The sequence below is a fragment of the Rhineura floridana genome, chromosome 1 (genome assembly GCF_030035675.1).
Source record: "Rhineura floridana isolate rRhiFlo1 chromosome 1, rRhiFlo1.hap2, whole genome shotgun sequence".
Taxonomy (NCBI): Eukaryota; Metazoa; Chordata; class Lepidosauria; order Squamata; family Rhineuridae; genus Rhineura; species Rhineura floridana.
In genome coordinates this window covers 14,624,865-14,640,110 of record NC_084480.1, presented here as the reverse complement: position 1 = coordinate 14,640,110, position 15,246 = coordinate 14,624,865, and the positions used below count along the sequence as shown (strand labels likewise).

Below are 15,246 nucleotides of genomic sequence, written 5' to 3'. Positions count from 1 at the left end.
AGCACTCAAAGAAGAGGTGGAGCAGAACCAGAAAGGAGAGTGACCTGGGGAGAGGTTTTGACTTAGCAAGAGTTCTGAAGGCCAGATGTTGTTGTTGTTATATGCCTTCAAGTCAATTATGACTTATGGCGACCCTATGAATCTTCTTTTGGATACATTCATAGGATTTTCATGGTAAGAGGTATTCAGAGGTGGTTTACCATTGCCTTCCTCTAAGCCTACGGCACCCGGTATTCCCTGGCGGTCTCCCAGCCAAGTACTAACCAGGCCTGATCCTGCTTACCTTACGAGATCAAGTGTGTTCAAGGTAGTATGGCTGTAGGCAAAGGCCAGATAGACCCGGACTAAAGCATTTGCTCCCCGGGCCTGAGGCCAGGTCCATAGGGTTGCAACCTAAAACTAGTGCTAGACCTCTAAGGATATTAAACACTCCTAATAGCACTTCCAGTTCAACATACAATCAGTTTACAGCACAATCCTGTACACGTCTGCTCAGAAATAAATCACATTGAATTCAATGGGATTTATTTCTGAAGAAGAGAAGACTGAGGGGAGATATGATAGCACTCTTCAAGTACATGAAAGGTTGTCACATAGAGGAGGGCCGGGATCTCTTCTCGATCGTCCCAGAGTGCAGGACACGGAATAATGGGCTCAAGTTGCAGGAAGCCAGATTTCAACTGGACATCAGAAAAAACTTCCTAACTGTTACAGCCATACAACAATGGAACCAATTACCTAGAGAGGTAGTGGGCTCTCTGACACTGGATGCATTCAAGAGGCAGCTGGACAGCCATCTGTCGGGAATGTTTGATTTGGATTCCTGCATTGAGCAGGGGTTTGGACTCGATGGCTTTATAGGCCCCTTCCAACTCTACTATTCTATGATTCCCAAATGAGTGGGTATATTATTATTTTTATTTAATTAATTAATTTGTTAGTCGTCTCATATCCAGTGGTCTCTAGGTGACTTGCAACGTTTTGAAAACATACAATATAAAATTAATTTAAAAACATACAATATACAAAATTTAAAACCCAGGACTAAGATAGCATATCAAAGGCCTGAGTGAAAAGGAAGGTCTTTCTCTGGCTTCTAAAGGTGGATAGGGAAGGCAGCAGGAATGCCTCCCTGGGAAGAGCATTCCACAGCTGGGGGGCCACCAGTGAAAAGGCCTGTTCTCATGTTGCCACCCTCCAAGCCTCCCATGGAGGGGGGCACACGAATAAGAGCCTCAGATGACTAATGCAGGGCCCAGGTGGGTTCATACTGGGAGAGGCGTTCCTTGAGATATTGAGGTCCTGAGCCACATAAGCCTTTATAGATCAAAACAAGCACTTTGAACTGAGCCCGGAAACTAATCAGTGCACCTGTGCCACAATTGTTATTATATTGTAGACAGATCTACCCTGATCAGCAATTTGGCTGCCAAGTTCTGCACTATCTGGAGTTTCCAAACTGTCTTCAGAGGCAGCCGCATGCATAACACATTGCAGTAGTCTAACCGATAAGTTACCAGAGAGTAGACAACAGAAGTTAGGCTATCCCTGTCCAGATATGGATGCAGCTGGGCCACTAGTCAAAGCTGGTGGAAGACACTCCGCACCACCAAGGCCACTTGAGCCTGCTCCTTCAGAGGGAGAGTAACCTCATCCAGAGTAGGCCACAACCCATCCATCCAGTCTAGAGAAACATCCACTAACAGTGCATCAGTCTTGTCTAGTTTAAGCTTCAGTTTATTGGCTCTCATCCAGTCTATTACTGAGGCAAGACAACAATGTCTACTGCCATACCTGCAGATGTAAAGGAAAAGTAGAGCTGTGTGTCATCAGCATATTGCTGACAACATACTCCAAGACTCAGGGTGATCCCACTCTGTGGTTTTATGTAGATATAAAACAGCATGGGGAATAGAATCGAACCCCACGTGATGCCATATTGAAGGTCTGAGAATGACCATACATGGAGGACTGGAATCACTGCAAAGTGGTAAGAGATCAAGAGGAATTAACAGGGACACATTTTCCATGTCTCTCTCCTGACATAGGTCATCCTACAGTTTCCTTGCCAAAGCTGGGCCTAAACCCCAATTGAAATGGATCCAGAAAATTGGTTTCATCCAAGAGAAGCTGTATCTGGTCACACAACCATGTGTTCAAGAACCTTGCCCCAGAAGAGGAGACTGGTAACTGGCCAATAATTATTTACATTTTCTGGGTCCAGGGAGGGTTTCTTAAGGAGTGGCCACTGCCTCCTTCCAACAGGCAGGGACCACCCCCTCTCCACTGGTTTTTATCATCCATAAGGGGCAAGGGGCAAGAACACAAGCAGTTTGCCAGACCAAACCAAACACCTTCTCCATGTCCTCGAGCCTTACTGAGTGAAACTCATCCAATACGACAGGACAAAACAGTGTTCTGGTCACCTCTTGAGACTCAACCACTATAACTATGGAGTCAAGTCCTGGGGCATACCAGCGATTTTCCAAATCAAAATGCTTTGCAAACAAGTCACAGCAAGCCACCATTGATTCCACCACCTTGTACCATTGTTCCAACAGATAGGATTTATTTATTTATTCACTTTCCCTATTTTATCCCTTATTCTCCAAGACCAACATGGGAACAACTACCTATACCTTACACAGGCACCCCTTTCATTCCCTGCTGTCTGAAGTTCCCTTTGGTCATCACATTCAGTTCCCTTTAATCTCATTCACCTTGCTCTATATCTGAAGTCCCCTGTCTCTGTCTCTCATTTATCTGAGATTGCCTCACCTGCCCTTTTGTTCAGCAGCTCTGGCTTTCCATTCACACCTCCTGTATCTGTCAGCTCATGACAGAGGCCTGTGAACTTTGGGCTTGCAGTAATCCATCTTCCCATTGTCCTAACCCATGTGAATTCATGCTCAAATTCCTGTTTCTCTCCTTTGCTTCCTGGCCTAACCTGAGTGGTGACTTTAAGTCAGCTGTATATGTAGTAGCTAATTGTCATTGTAATTCAAACATTACAATCCTTGTTATATTTTAAGGATGCCTTCACAAGTATGTATCATGGCATCTTAGCAGCCTTCATTGCACATAGGAATGGGATCCGTTGGCCAGTGCCAGTTCAAAGCATTCCATCTTTGTCACCTAGTTGCTCCATTTACCAATCTTTTTTTTCCCTCGCAAAAAAATATATGATATTACCATAATTATACATACACAAGAGTGGCTGTATACTATAGCCAGCATGGATTTTTCGCATTCCACAATGTTAAATGGAAAATACCACTCATGCCATTCTTCTGCTTCCCCTAAACACATTTCAAAACAAAACCTTGTAAAACTTGTAGTCCTGAACTCGGAATTGCTCAGTCACCCAGGTCTTAATAATACAGACCAGGTCATCCTACTAATTATTATCATTATCATTATTTATTTTATTGAATTTTTATACCGCCCCACTAGCATAGCTCTCTGGGCGGTGTACAACAAGTATAAATGAATACAATAAAATCACATAAGCAATACAGAACAGATATATATAGAAATCCACAATCTAAAACCAGATTAAAACATATATAAGAAAAACTGAAATGCCAGATAAAATAGGAAGGTTTTAACTTGGCGCCGAAAAGACAGCAATGTCGGCGCCATGCGTATCTCTTCGGGAAGACTATTCCACAGTTCTTATCATTATCATTATTATTATTATTATTTCCATTTATAAACCGCTTACTATCTAAAAGATCTCAAAGCGGCTTACAATACTCATCCACAAGCAAGTCATGGATAAGGAAAATCTTGTTTAAAGTTGACCTGGCATTCCAAGACCAGCAATCACAGACCCAAGAGCTGACTGATAGGACAACCATCATTTCTTAGGCTGGAGAGAGGGCCGATGCATGGCACAGCCACCAACTGTCTGTGCGGTGCACCCCTTACCTGGCCTGCCCCTCCTCCCACGCCATACCTCCCCTTGCTCAGGACCACTACAACGGGACCCCTCTTACACTCCTCAGCTGATCTTGTCCCAGGCACACCTTTCCCCTCCTCCCAGACATTCAGTCCAAGCAGTGGGGGCAGGCTGACTCCTCCCTCGGTGTGCACCCAGCGTTGTCAAGCAGGGAGGTGAAACCAGTTCCAGAAGGCAAACGCTAAAAAGCAGGTACCCCTCCTCCCCTCTCTCAAGCAGGGGTACAGGCCCTTGCCCTTGTGCCACCCCAGAGGAGGTTCTCCCAAAGGGCAAACTGCCCTTTGGTGTCATCCCTTTGACAGCAACCCCATCCCTGCAGGACTCCAGCTTATATCCCCCAGCCCAGGCAGATGACACAGTTCAGCTGGCGGACTTGCTGAATGCTGCCAGGTCAGGCCTCAGTCCTGCGAAGGGGCACAAACTCACAACAAAGTTCCAGGAGGCAGCAGGCAGCAAAGCTGGCAACGTATAGGATGCCATCCTAATGTACGCTAACTGGAAATAGAAAAACTTGATTCAGAATTACTTTGCTGGTCTTAAAAACAAAATCACTTTTGAAACTCTGTTGGGTTTCAATTATTTTTTCCTGCTGTTCTTTATTTCTCCTCAGACACAGCCGTTTGTAGGCATGTTGCCATAGCAACCTTATATCAGTAACTAGGAAAAGACCATTTTGTCCCTGGTTTTTCTTTCAGATGGTGTTTTTGGGATGGGATGTTTTGCTCAAATTTTAGCACTCTGGACACACCCATGCAATATAGCTAATTCACTTATGAATAGCGCAGGATTGCCAACTTCTCAACAGGACCTTGCTGCTGTGTGCTGCAGAGCACCTCGATGTACAGACGCTAGTAGCTAATACTGAAAGCTGATGGAGTCAAGGGGCTAAGCCTGCAATCCTATGTTCACTTACCTCAGAGTAAGTCCCATTGAACTCAATGGGTCTTGCTTCTAAGCAGGCATGTTTGGGATTGCACTGTAAGAGACCAAGCTACAAATCACAAAGTCCCTGTTTGAATCTTGCCCCTGTCATGAACTTACCAGATGGCCTTAAGCAATCCATCCTCTCTCATCCTAACCCCCTAACCCCACCCACCTGCAATATAGTGATAAAAATACTGACCTACCTCACAGGATTGTTGTAAGGATGACACAATAATACTCGTGAAGCACTTCAAAGCATTTATATAATTAAAATCTACTATATATACTGGAAATGTGTTTGTTCACTATGTATTTGGATACCTCTCAAGATATTGTAATCAAATTTTGAACAAGGAGCAATTGGATGCCATTTTGAATCAAGAGACTGAATCTATCAAAGATGCACAGATTTTAACCACTGGTTTCAAACTGCACAGGTTTTTTTGTTTCTTAGAATTTCCACGCAACACTGTGTACAAGGCTGCTAGTCCTATATAAATGCTAAGATAATACTGTATTCTTCTCTAGGCTATGTTAAACTTCACCCTAAGCTGTTGTTAAAGGCAGGAGTGCAGGCCAGACAACGTTCTAGTCAGTTGTAAACAAACCCGCTCCAGCATCACTTGAAACTTTTCACAAAGTCATATAGATGTCCCTGAAGATTAACAGTGCCAGCCTACACATAGCTGCTCAGAAGTAAGCCCCTGCCCCATTGAGTTCCATGGGACTTGCTCCCGGGCAAGTGTGTATAGGGGTTGCAGTCTGAAGGTTGCTGACTGTTCTTCTATGTCCTGGGCCTGTGAATATTGCAGCCTGCTTAGTGGTACCTGACATCAGTTGCTGGCAATTTATTAGAGTTTAATTGGCAGCCAGTGGCCATTTGGCAGAACCAGCTCTGCCCTCTGAGAACTTAAGGAGAATATAACAAAGGCCCATCTAGTCCAGCATCCTGTTCTCACAGTGGCCAACCAGGTACCTATGGGGAGTCTGTAAGCATCTTGCTACTATGACTTTATATAGCATCTACAGCCACCTCATTCTACCTAATGGTAAAGCCGGTCTTAGGTTATGCTTGGCTTGCTGATAAGGTCACTGTCTGTGGCAGCCTGCTCTACCCGACCCAGTTCTGGCACTGGAACAGTTGCTCCCCTTTGCATCTAAAGGACATTTGATCCTTCAATGAGACCAAGCTGGCTCCAGAGAAATCTGAGCAAGATGGTAGGCGAGATCATTATTTGCCACATTTCCGACATGTAACTTGGTAGTCAGGGCAGCATCAATTTTCATTAAAGGCCAGTGCATCAAGGGAGGACTCAAGCTGTAGAAAGGGTACCATTTATTAGGCTTCAGGCTGTCTGTGCCTTGCATTGGCTTATAGCTTTAATGCTTGATACTGCTTTTTTTTTATTAATATTCTTGTCAGAGCCGAGTTCTTGCAAGAAACAGTACAGGGATCTGCTTGCAAGTCTCCTTCTCCAGACACCTTAGCGAATGACAGATGGCATTCTAAGTACTACCAGACGACTGGCTGTAGCAGGAGAGGAGGGGGCTCCTTGACAGATTTAAGGAGACAGTGCTGGCTAAATAAAACAGGAGGACGCAACTGGGTGAGCAACTCTTTCCAAGGTGAATATGCTCAACTTCCTTTTTCCTGACCAGTCTCTCTTTTTTGCATGGAGAAAGCTGATGGGAAACAGCTTCATCCAGTATACCAGGGAGCAGCAGAATGGAGGCTAAGACTCATGTAGTGAGATGTGATGAATGTTACAGGAAGCCAGATTTTGGCTGAACATCAGGAAAAACCAGAGCTTGGAAAAAGTTACTTTTTTGAACTACAACTCCCATCAGCCCAATCCAGTGGATATGCTGGCTGGGGCTGATGGGTGTTGTAGTTTTAAAAAGTAACTTTTCCAAGCTCTGGGAAAAACTTCCTAACTGTTAGAGCGGTACGACAATGGAACCAATGGCTTAGGGAGGTGGTGAGCTCTCCAACACTGGAGGCATTCAAGAGGCAGCTGGACAGGCACCTGTCGGGTATGACTTATGTTGGATTCCTGCAATGAGCAAGGGGTTGGACTCAATGGCCTTACAGGCCCCTTCCAACTCTACAATTCTATGATTTTATGGTAGCACAGCAGTTGCATGGGTTCTTAGGTCTCAGAGGGTGTACTTTTAATGGCATTGCACATTCTTTGTATGTTAGAGGTCCCTGATACAAACTCCAGTTAAAGCAGGGGTGAGGAACCTGTGGCCAGTGGTGGGTGGTGCCCATTGGGACTAGTGGAACAAAAGGCAGGGAGGCCAACAGTAGGTGGAGCCAGAGCCAATGACAGGCAGAGATGATTCATTTTCCTTTTATCTCCATCCTCCTCCCAGCTGAGTTCTACAAGGGCAACACTAAAACGAAGGAGGAGGCAGCGGACAGCCAGGGCCACCCTCCAGACTGGTTGCAGGCTGGCTTGGTGGACTCAAGACTGAAGTTGGTGGGGCAGTGCCCCATTTGCCCTAATGGACTGGCCTCCTCTGCTTGCGGCCCTCCAGATGTCCGTTTCCCACCCCCAAAGCCTTTTGTTGTTGTTCCCCCCCCAAATTGGAAACATTTTGGATTATAAAATATTTTCTTTTACAATGATGAATAAAATGATTTAAGAAAAGGTGTTAATGTATTTATTTCCCCAAATGATTTTAAAAACCAAGTAACAGTAAGACTTAAGTACAGGGCCAGCACCAGGCATGATTGGGCCCTTGGGTACCAGCCTGTCCTGGGCCTGCAGCTCTGTAGTCCAACACCCCTTCCCATACAGCACGGGGCTAAGCCCACCCGCGCACTCCACCTACCTTAGGGTTGCCATATTCCAGTTCCACAAATCCGGGCAGGATAATTTGCATATTATGCAAATTATTTGCATATTATTTGCATATTATGCAAATATTTGCATATTAATATTTGGATTGTCCAGTTGTTTTGTTTTTGTGCCTAGGAATTACCACCAAAAACTGGGGAAAGATGTGAGAAATCTTTTTTTTTTAAGCAACATTTTCAGCCTTAAATGCCTAGACTCTAGTTTCCAACACTATGGAGTATTTATTGATTGATTAAGAGAATTTATATCCTGCCCTTTTGCTGTTAAAAACAGAGCTCAGCACAGCTTACAAATATAATAAAAACAATAAAAATACACAATCAATATAAAAACATAATAAAAACACAAAATAGCAACAAACATAAAGTAAGTCAGGGCAGCAGCACGGTTAACCATAACATATACAATATATTTCAGAGATGTGGTGGGTGGAGAAAAACAAGCCAAAATGTTAGGAAAAGGAGTCTTTCACACCACATGCTCAGTTCTAAATACTGTTGCAGCAAGTTTTACAAGTTCCTCCAGTATTCCACTGGTGCAGGCACTCAGACATTCAAAGTATCTGTATGTTTCTTAGGTTTTATAAAAGCAGAACTTTGCTTAACTCAAAATTTCTCAACCACATCTACACAGGTTCCACCTCCATACTCAAAATGAAACTGGGCCTGGAAGTGTGCAACAACCCCACACATACCTTGCTAATTAGATTACCAATGCCAGGATGTCTGTCTTATCGACTACTCTCCTGCTCCCCAGGCATCATGAAAGACCCAGTCCTGGGCTCAGAAACAAAATAAATATCTGGTCCTCTTCAAAGTATTGAGAAGCCTCTTGTTTTAATTGAAATAATAATTATAAATTCTTGTTCTTATCACTAATGGGAGTTAATTATCTTGCATATGCTGCTGTTGCTTCTATGGCTGTAACGGAGTGAGGTTAAAGATAAGTGAAATGCAAATAGGAAAAAAAAAAACAGAAGGCAGTAACACTTTCCTAAATGTAATACCATACCAACCACAACAAGATTCCTATGAGTAAGGCAAAAAACTAAGCATCTCACAACCAGGATTCCTAACCAAAAACCAAAAATATGATAAATGAAGAAATATGTATATAAGCATGACTATCAAATATATTTATTATTTACACAAACTGTAAAGATATTTATAGTGCAATCCTAAGTTTATTTATTCAGAAGCAAGTCCCAGCGTATTCAGTGGGGCTTACTCAAACAGGGACAGAAATGCAACCTCAAGTGATAAGCAACTTCATTCACACAACCCAAAATTCCGAATCATGCCACTTTACGCTGTTTTGCAACTGTTTATACTTGTTTTATGGTCATTGGATTTTAAATGGCTTTATTTCTTGTTGTGAGCTGCATTGGTTTCCAACCCTACCTCACAGGGGTGTTGGAAAGACTCCATACACGCACACACACACACACTGCAGATGTATAAATACATACAGCCCATATAATAGTTTATTGTCAAACCAGTTGGTCATTGCAGAAAAATCAGTATTAGTTTTTAAAAAATCAGTATTACTTTCCTACAGAATAAAAACTATAATACCTAAGTAAGCCCTGCCTACTTGCTTTAAAATTGGACTGGAGACAGAAAGAGTTAGAACACAAAGATAATTCTTTTTTACATTCACTCCAAAGTCCCATTGATTTTCAGCACGTTCATAACATGTCTACTCAAAGTAAGTCCTATTGAATTAAATGGGATTTACTTTGGGCATATGGGATTAGCATTGCTTTTACAAAAAGCAAGTATTGGGAAGGTTTTCAAAACACTGCCCAAGCTCTGACTCCTGCACACAAGAGCAAAAAAAACTGAAATGTATATACTTACCCAATTTATGAGATTTTCAGATAAACGGGGGTGGGTGGGTGTGAAACCACCATTTTGTTTTCTAGACACTGCCTGAGGACAATGAAACTGGAACACAATCCCTGATTGGCTGCAATGCTGAATGGGCGGGGTTAAAGCTACAAAGTGCTATAGTACAGCACAGTTTAAAGAACAGTCGAGGGGGGTGACTGACGTTTTTATGTATATCTCAAGAACCGGACCACCTAGAAACTTAATTTTTTTAAAAATTAAAGCTGAGAATCCAGGCCACGTAAGGGGCTAGCCGGGCGCCGGGTGGCATGCATAGAATCTGGGTAAAACCCGGCTATCCGGGCAATATGGCAACCCTAACCTACCTTTCCTGTCAAGTGAATGACATGCGTGGTAGCATACATGCCTGCTATCAACCAAGATGATGGCATCAGCATCAGCCCCTTAGGGAAGCCACCACCATCTTGGGTGATGGCAGGCATGTGCGTACAGCACATACTGACGAGAGAGGTAGCTGGGGTGTGTGTGTGGGTTTATTAAAGGCTGCACTGTCTGTATTGCAGGGGTGCCTGGGAGCTCCCTCTCTGCGATCCACAGCAGGGTCAGGCTGCAGAACCTGACCCTGCTGTGGATCAAGGGATGGGAGTGCCACCCTCCCACCCTAAGGAGGGGCCCTTCAGGTACCCCTCTGGGCCACAGGGGCCCTCAGCTAGGGCCCAACCTGGCCACCCTCTGGCGCTAGCCCTGCTTAAGTAAGACTATGTGTTGTGTATTGGCCCTCCAGGCTTGCCATACCAGGCAATACTGTGGGCCTTGTTCTCTTCATATCTTTAGGAATAGTAAAGTTCTTGTGGTTGTAACACTCTGTGTGGCCTTTTCCTTCAGAATACTTTTACTATGTACAGTATTTAATCATTACAGTTCCTGTACACTGAGGACAAGCAAGGCCTCAGTTGTACACTGAGATACAACTCACAAACGCAAGAGCAAACTGCATTTCTGCTTCTATGGGGCACTACCATTGATACAAGAGAAGGAAGAAGGATTTAGTTAGTGTTTGTGGGCTTCCTCTCCTTGGCATAGTGGGTGGATCTGTTTTTGTCAGAGCTTGGAAGTAATTCATTACTTTTTTGAGGAACAAGTGGGTAATTCCTTTACATTTTGATTGTAACAGAACTAGGAGTAATTTTATTAATTTTGTGGAGTAATCATAATGTTTCCAGCATTACTTTTGGCATCACTGGGGGGAGGAAGCATGGGAAGTCTTCTGCTCCTCTGATTTGTGGATGAAAATCATGTGCCTCAAACTGGGCTTCTGTGCAGCATCGCTTTTCCCTCGTGCTCTGTGGGTGGGTAGGAGGCGATGAGGGAGGAGGTGGAGAGTGAGACGGGGTGGAGTGGAGAAAACATTTGTTTTAAAAAATGGATGTTGGTGGCGAAGAATGGAGTGGAGGGAGAAAGGAGCCAGAGGGCAAGAACATGGATAAAGGAGGAGAAGGAGGCAGCAGCAGAATGGAGATAAAGAACTGTGGAGGTGAAAGATGGCAACGTGTGTGTGTGTGTGTGTGTGTGTGTGTGTGTGTATGTGAATACTGTGTTTGCACTTGGCACACAAAGTGGCCTCCACCACCCTCTCTGGCTACTGTGCTGCATTTGCAGTATTTTAACTTTTTTGCATCTCAGGGGAAAATGTTTGCTTGGGTGAGTGTCCCTTAGCTGGTGGCAGGGCAGGGTCCGGGAGGTGCTTAAGTGAGAAAGATTATGCTGGCTGAGGGGTGGTGGTAGCGGCACTTGGTTTGGCATGAAGATCTGCGTAGTGGCCTCTGCCTCCCTCCCCATCTCCCTTACTAGCAGAGAGACCACCATTGCTATCTTATGGATAAAAAGAATTGTTCTACTACCTCTGTATGTGAGTGTTTATTTTTAATGTTGTTTTAGGCTACTGAGATGTGCAGCAGCCAAGGCCAGCACCTTGTAGGCTTTTTTTAAAAAGTAACTGAAATGTACGTAATTGTAGTGATTACTTTTGAGGAAAAGCAAAGTAATCAGTTACTTTCAGAGCAATTGTAATTGTAACGGTAATTACTACTTTTTTGGGCCATGTAATTGTAACTGTAATTTATTACTTTTTAAAGTAATCTTCCAAGCTCTGGGTTTTTGTCCTCTTGACTCTGCCTCAAAGGAGCGAGAGTGGAAGAAAGCACAGAGTAACACAAAAAAGCAGAAAGCGATATGATAGAGAAAATGAGGTGCTATTCCTTCAGTCTTGGTTCCCCTTGCTTCTGAATACCAGACACTGCAGAACAGCAATGAGAGAGCCCTTCTTGTGGGCTTTCCTACATTTGGTTGACCACTGTGGCTTGTCTGGAAACTGGACCATTGGTCCATTTAGCTCAGCACTGTCTACGCTGACTGGCAGTGGCTCTCCAGGGTTTCAAACAAGGGCTTCTTCCTGCCCTATCTGGAGATGGCAGGGATTGAACCAGGGCCTTTCTGTGTGCTAAACACATGCTCTAACCACTGAGCTATATGGCAGGCCTTTGGTCTGATCCAACAGGGCTTTTTCTATATTTTTAACCCTGCAAAGGCCATCTGCATGCCTTGCTTAGCCATATTTTAATGTTTGTGGAACTGGTTTTTATACTTGGTAAACCATTGTTTTGGCACTAAGTAGTATATAAATGAATGAATGAACGAATGAATAATAAAAAAATATTTGGGGATTCTACCATCTGGGCTCAGATTAGCCACTAAATACAAGCTAGAAGTATGCTGTGTTTAGCATATGGCAAGATTACAGACATTTGTATTATTGGAAGTGCAACAGATAACTCGAAACTGGAAATTCAGACAGGTTCCACAAAACCTTCCAGGGCCATATTTCCCTGTTTTGCTTTCTTGTGCCATGGGCTCTCCCAACACATTCAATTGTATACAGTAGGGCCCCGCTTTGCGTCGCTCCGCTTTATAGTGTTCTACCAATACAGCGGTTGTCAACTGCAGAAAGGCCCCGCTCCTACGGCACTTGTTCCAGTTTTACGGCTTTTTTTGGGCATCGGGTGCCATTTTTGTCAATGTTAGTCAACGCGTTCCGCTTCACAGTGGATTTCGCTTTACAGCAGCGGTCCGGAACGGAGCCCGCCATATGAGCGGGGCCCTACTGTAGTATGAATTTCTGCTCACAACATTTGATTACATTACTCAATGGGTGTTAATTGCCTTTGATTATTGTGCTGTTGGAGGTGGCAAGTTGTGTGACTACTTAGCAGAGAAAGACCAAATTGTTAGGAAGAGGTTTTGGAAAAAAGACTTGCTATGCAAGGGGGCTTTCTGAAGAATCCTCAGGGCAGTCCTGGCATGGCACTGAGTTTATTATTTCAGTTTTCAAGGGCTGCACAGTTTGACTTGGCCCATTGTTTGATTTATGCAAGCAGGACTATTTGTCACTCTGTGCCAAAAATTAAGGAAACCAAATTCTGAGCTTGGAATAAAATAATATTACATTCCATATATTTGCAAGTGTGTGTGTGTCTGCTTATTTTTCTTACTAATAAATTCAATTCTGCCTTCTACAAGCAGGAATACATGTTCTCAGCTGCCAGATCCAAGGCTGAATCTAGTGCAGGGATGGGGAACATTTTTTAGCCTGAAACCACATTCCTGTCTGGAGAACCCTCCAGGGAACACATGCCAGTAGTGGGCAGGGCCTAGGAATGGAAAGATCTGTCGGTTCTCTCAGTTTCTCTTTCCAGTGTTAAATGCAGTTCTCTACGTTTCTGCAGCGATCTGTGAAATTTTCTTTTAAATCCTCATGAAAATTCTCCACCATTTTAGTGCGAATTTCTCCAGATAAACACATTTTTGTAGGCAGTTTTGACACATTTTTGCAAGCCATCTCTCATCATGCCTTTTTGCACCTTATTTTCATTCATGTATTCATTTTTATGCACACTTTCCCCTAATATATGCATTTTTGTAAATGTTGTTTAGCTGGCGAACTGCATCCCAACATTCTAATAAATGCGAATTTCTAAGGATGGCTGTGTTTCGGTTCTCATGTTTTGAAAATTGTGAATTCGCTAAATTCTGCTTGAAATGCCAACTGAATCGAAATTCTCACCCATCCCAACAGGGCCGGAGGCAAAAGTAGCTGTAATGATGAATTCAAAGCTTTGTGCAGTAGAGCAGTCTGTGCACACACACCTCTCTCTGTCCTCCATGCAGACAAGCAAGAGTCTATTATCTGAGACTGAAAGAGAGACTGAAAGAACTAGGCATGTTTAGCCTGGAGAAAAGAAGACTGAGAAGAGATATGATAGCACTCAAGAAAGGTTGTCACACAGATGAGGGCTGGGCTCTCTTCTCGATTGTCCCAGAGTGCAGGACAAGGAATAATGGACTCAAGTTGCAGAAAGCCAGATTTCGACTGGACATCAGGAAAAACTTCCTAACTGTTAGAGCCATACAACAATGGAACCAATTACCTAGACAGGTAGTGGGCTCTCTGACACTGGAGGCATTCAAGAGGCAGCTGGACAGCCATCTGTCGGGAATGCTTTGATTTGGATTCCTGCATTGAGCAGGGGGTTGGACTCGATGGTCTTATAGGCGCCTTCCAACTCTACTATTCTATGATATGATCAGAGTTCAAGGATACATTCTAGCCAGACAAAAACCACTCAAGGAGGATGTGAAGAAAGGCTGGTGAGGGTGTAGCCTGGACAAAGAGGAATGTAGCCGGGTGTGGCGTGGGAAGAGTCCCAAGGGCCAGATACAGAGATGCCTGGAGGGGTAGATTTGGCCCCCAAGCATGAGGTTCCCCACCCCTGTGTTAGACTTTTTGTGCTTATTTCTCATAGCTAACAATAACATGTTTTTATTATTTATTTATTACATTTCTACCCCGCCTTTCTTTTCATGATAGAAACCCAAGGCAGCTTACATATGGTTCTCAGGCAGTCTCCCATCCAGGCACTGACCAGACCTGACCCAGCTTAGCTTGAGCAGGGAGTTGGCCTTATGTGCCTTCAGACCATAGCCTGGGATATTTTATGAGATATTTTAATAAGCAGCCACTACTGGTTCTCTTTAAATCCTCATTTCTCCGAATTTATTCTTCGATGTTTCCAAAAGCAAGCGTTTTTGAACCTTGCTCTCCTCCTCTGTTGAAATTTATTCAGGGAGGCCCATCACGGAAGCTGGAAATGGCATCCCTGTTTATTAAGGTCTGTAAGGCAGTTTGGTCCTAGACAACATGGCGACTTGCAAGCAGAGAGAACTATGGGTATGATCCCTGCTGCACTGCAGCGCTGCCACCACTACAGGTGGCCAGAGGGTGGTACTGCAGCTTTTAACCCAGCAGTGACATCAGGAGCCAAGAAGGTCCCATTGGGTCATGGGAGGGTGCTGACTCTAGCCTGGCTTCTCAGCCTAGGCTGACTTACATTCCAGCCACTAGCTGTAACAGTCCCTGGCAGGCCACAGGGCATTGCTTTTGAGTTATCTTTGGCTTGACGAGTCACAAGTTGTGCAGGCCTCCCCTCCCTTCCGAACAAGCAGGCAGCGTTGTGTGGCTTTGGCTCCCAACCATGCCTCCCAGCCCTTCTCACACACTCGCCTGCTCGCTTCGTACTCCTGGTATTTAGAT

General features: G+C 44.1%; 1 pseudogene; it reads right to left on the bottom strand.

Annotated features, from left to right (window-relative positions):
* Positions 1 to 215: 215 nt before the first annotated feature.
* Positions 216 to 324, bottom strand: LOC133375880 (5S ribosomal RNA; annotated as a pseudogene).
* Between the last annotated feature and the right edge of the window lie 14,922 nt (positions 325 to 15,246).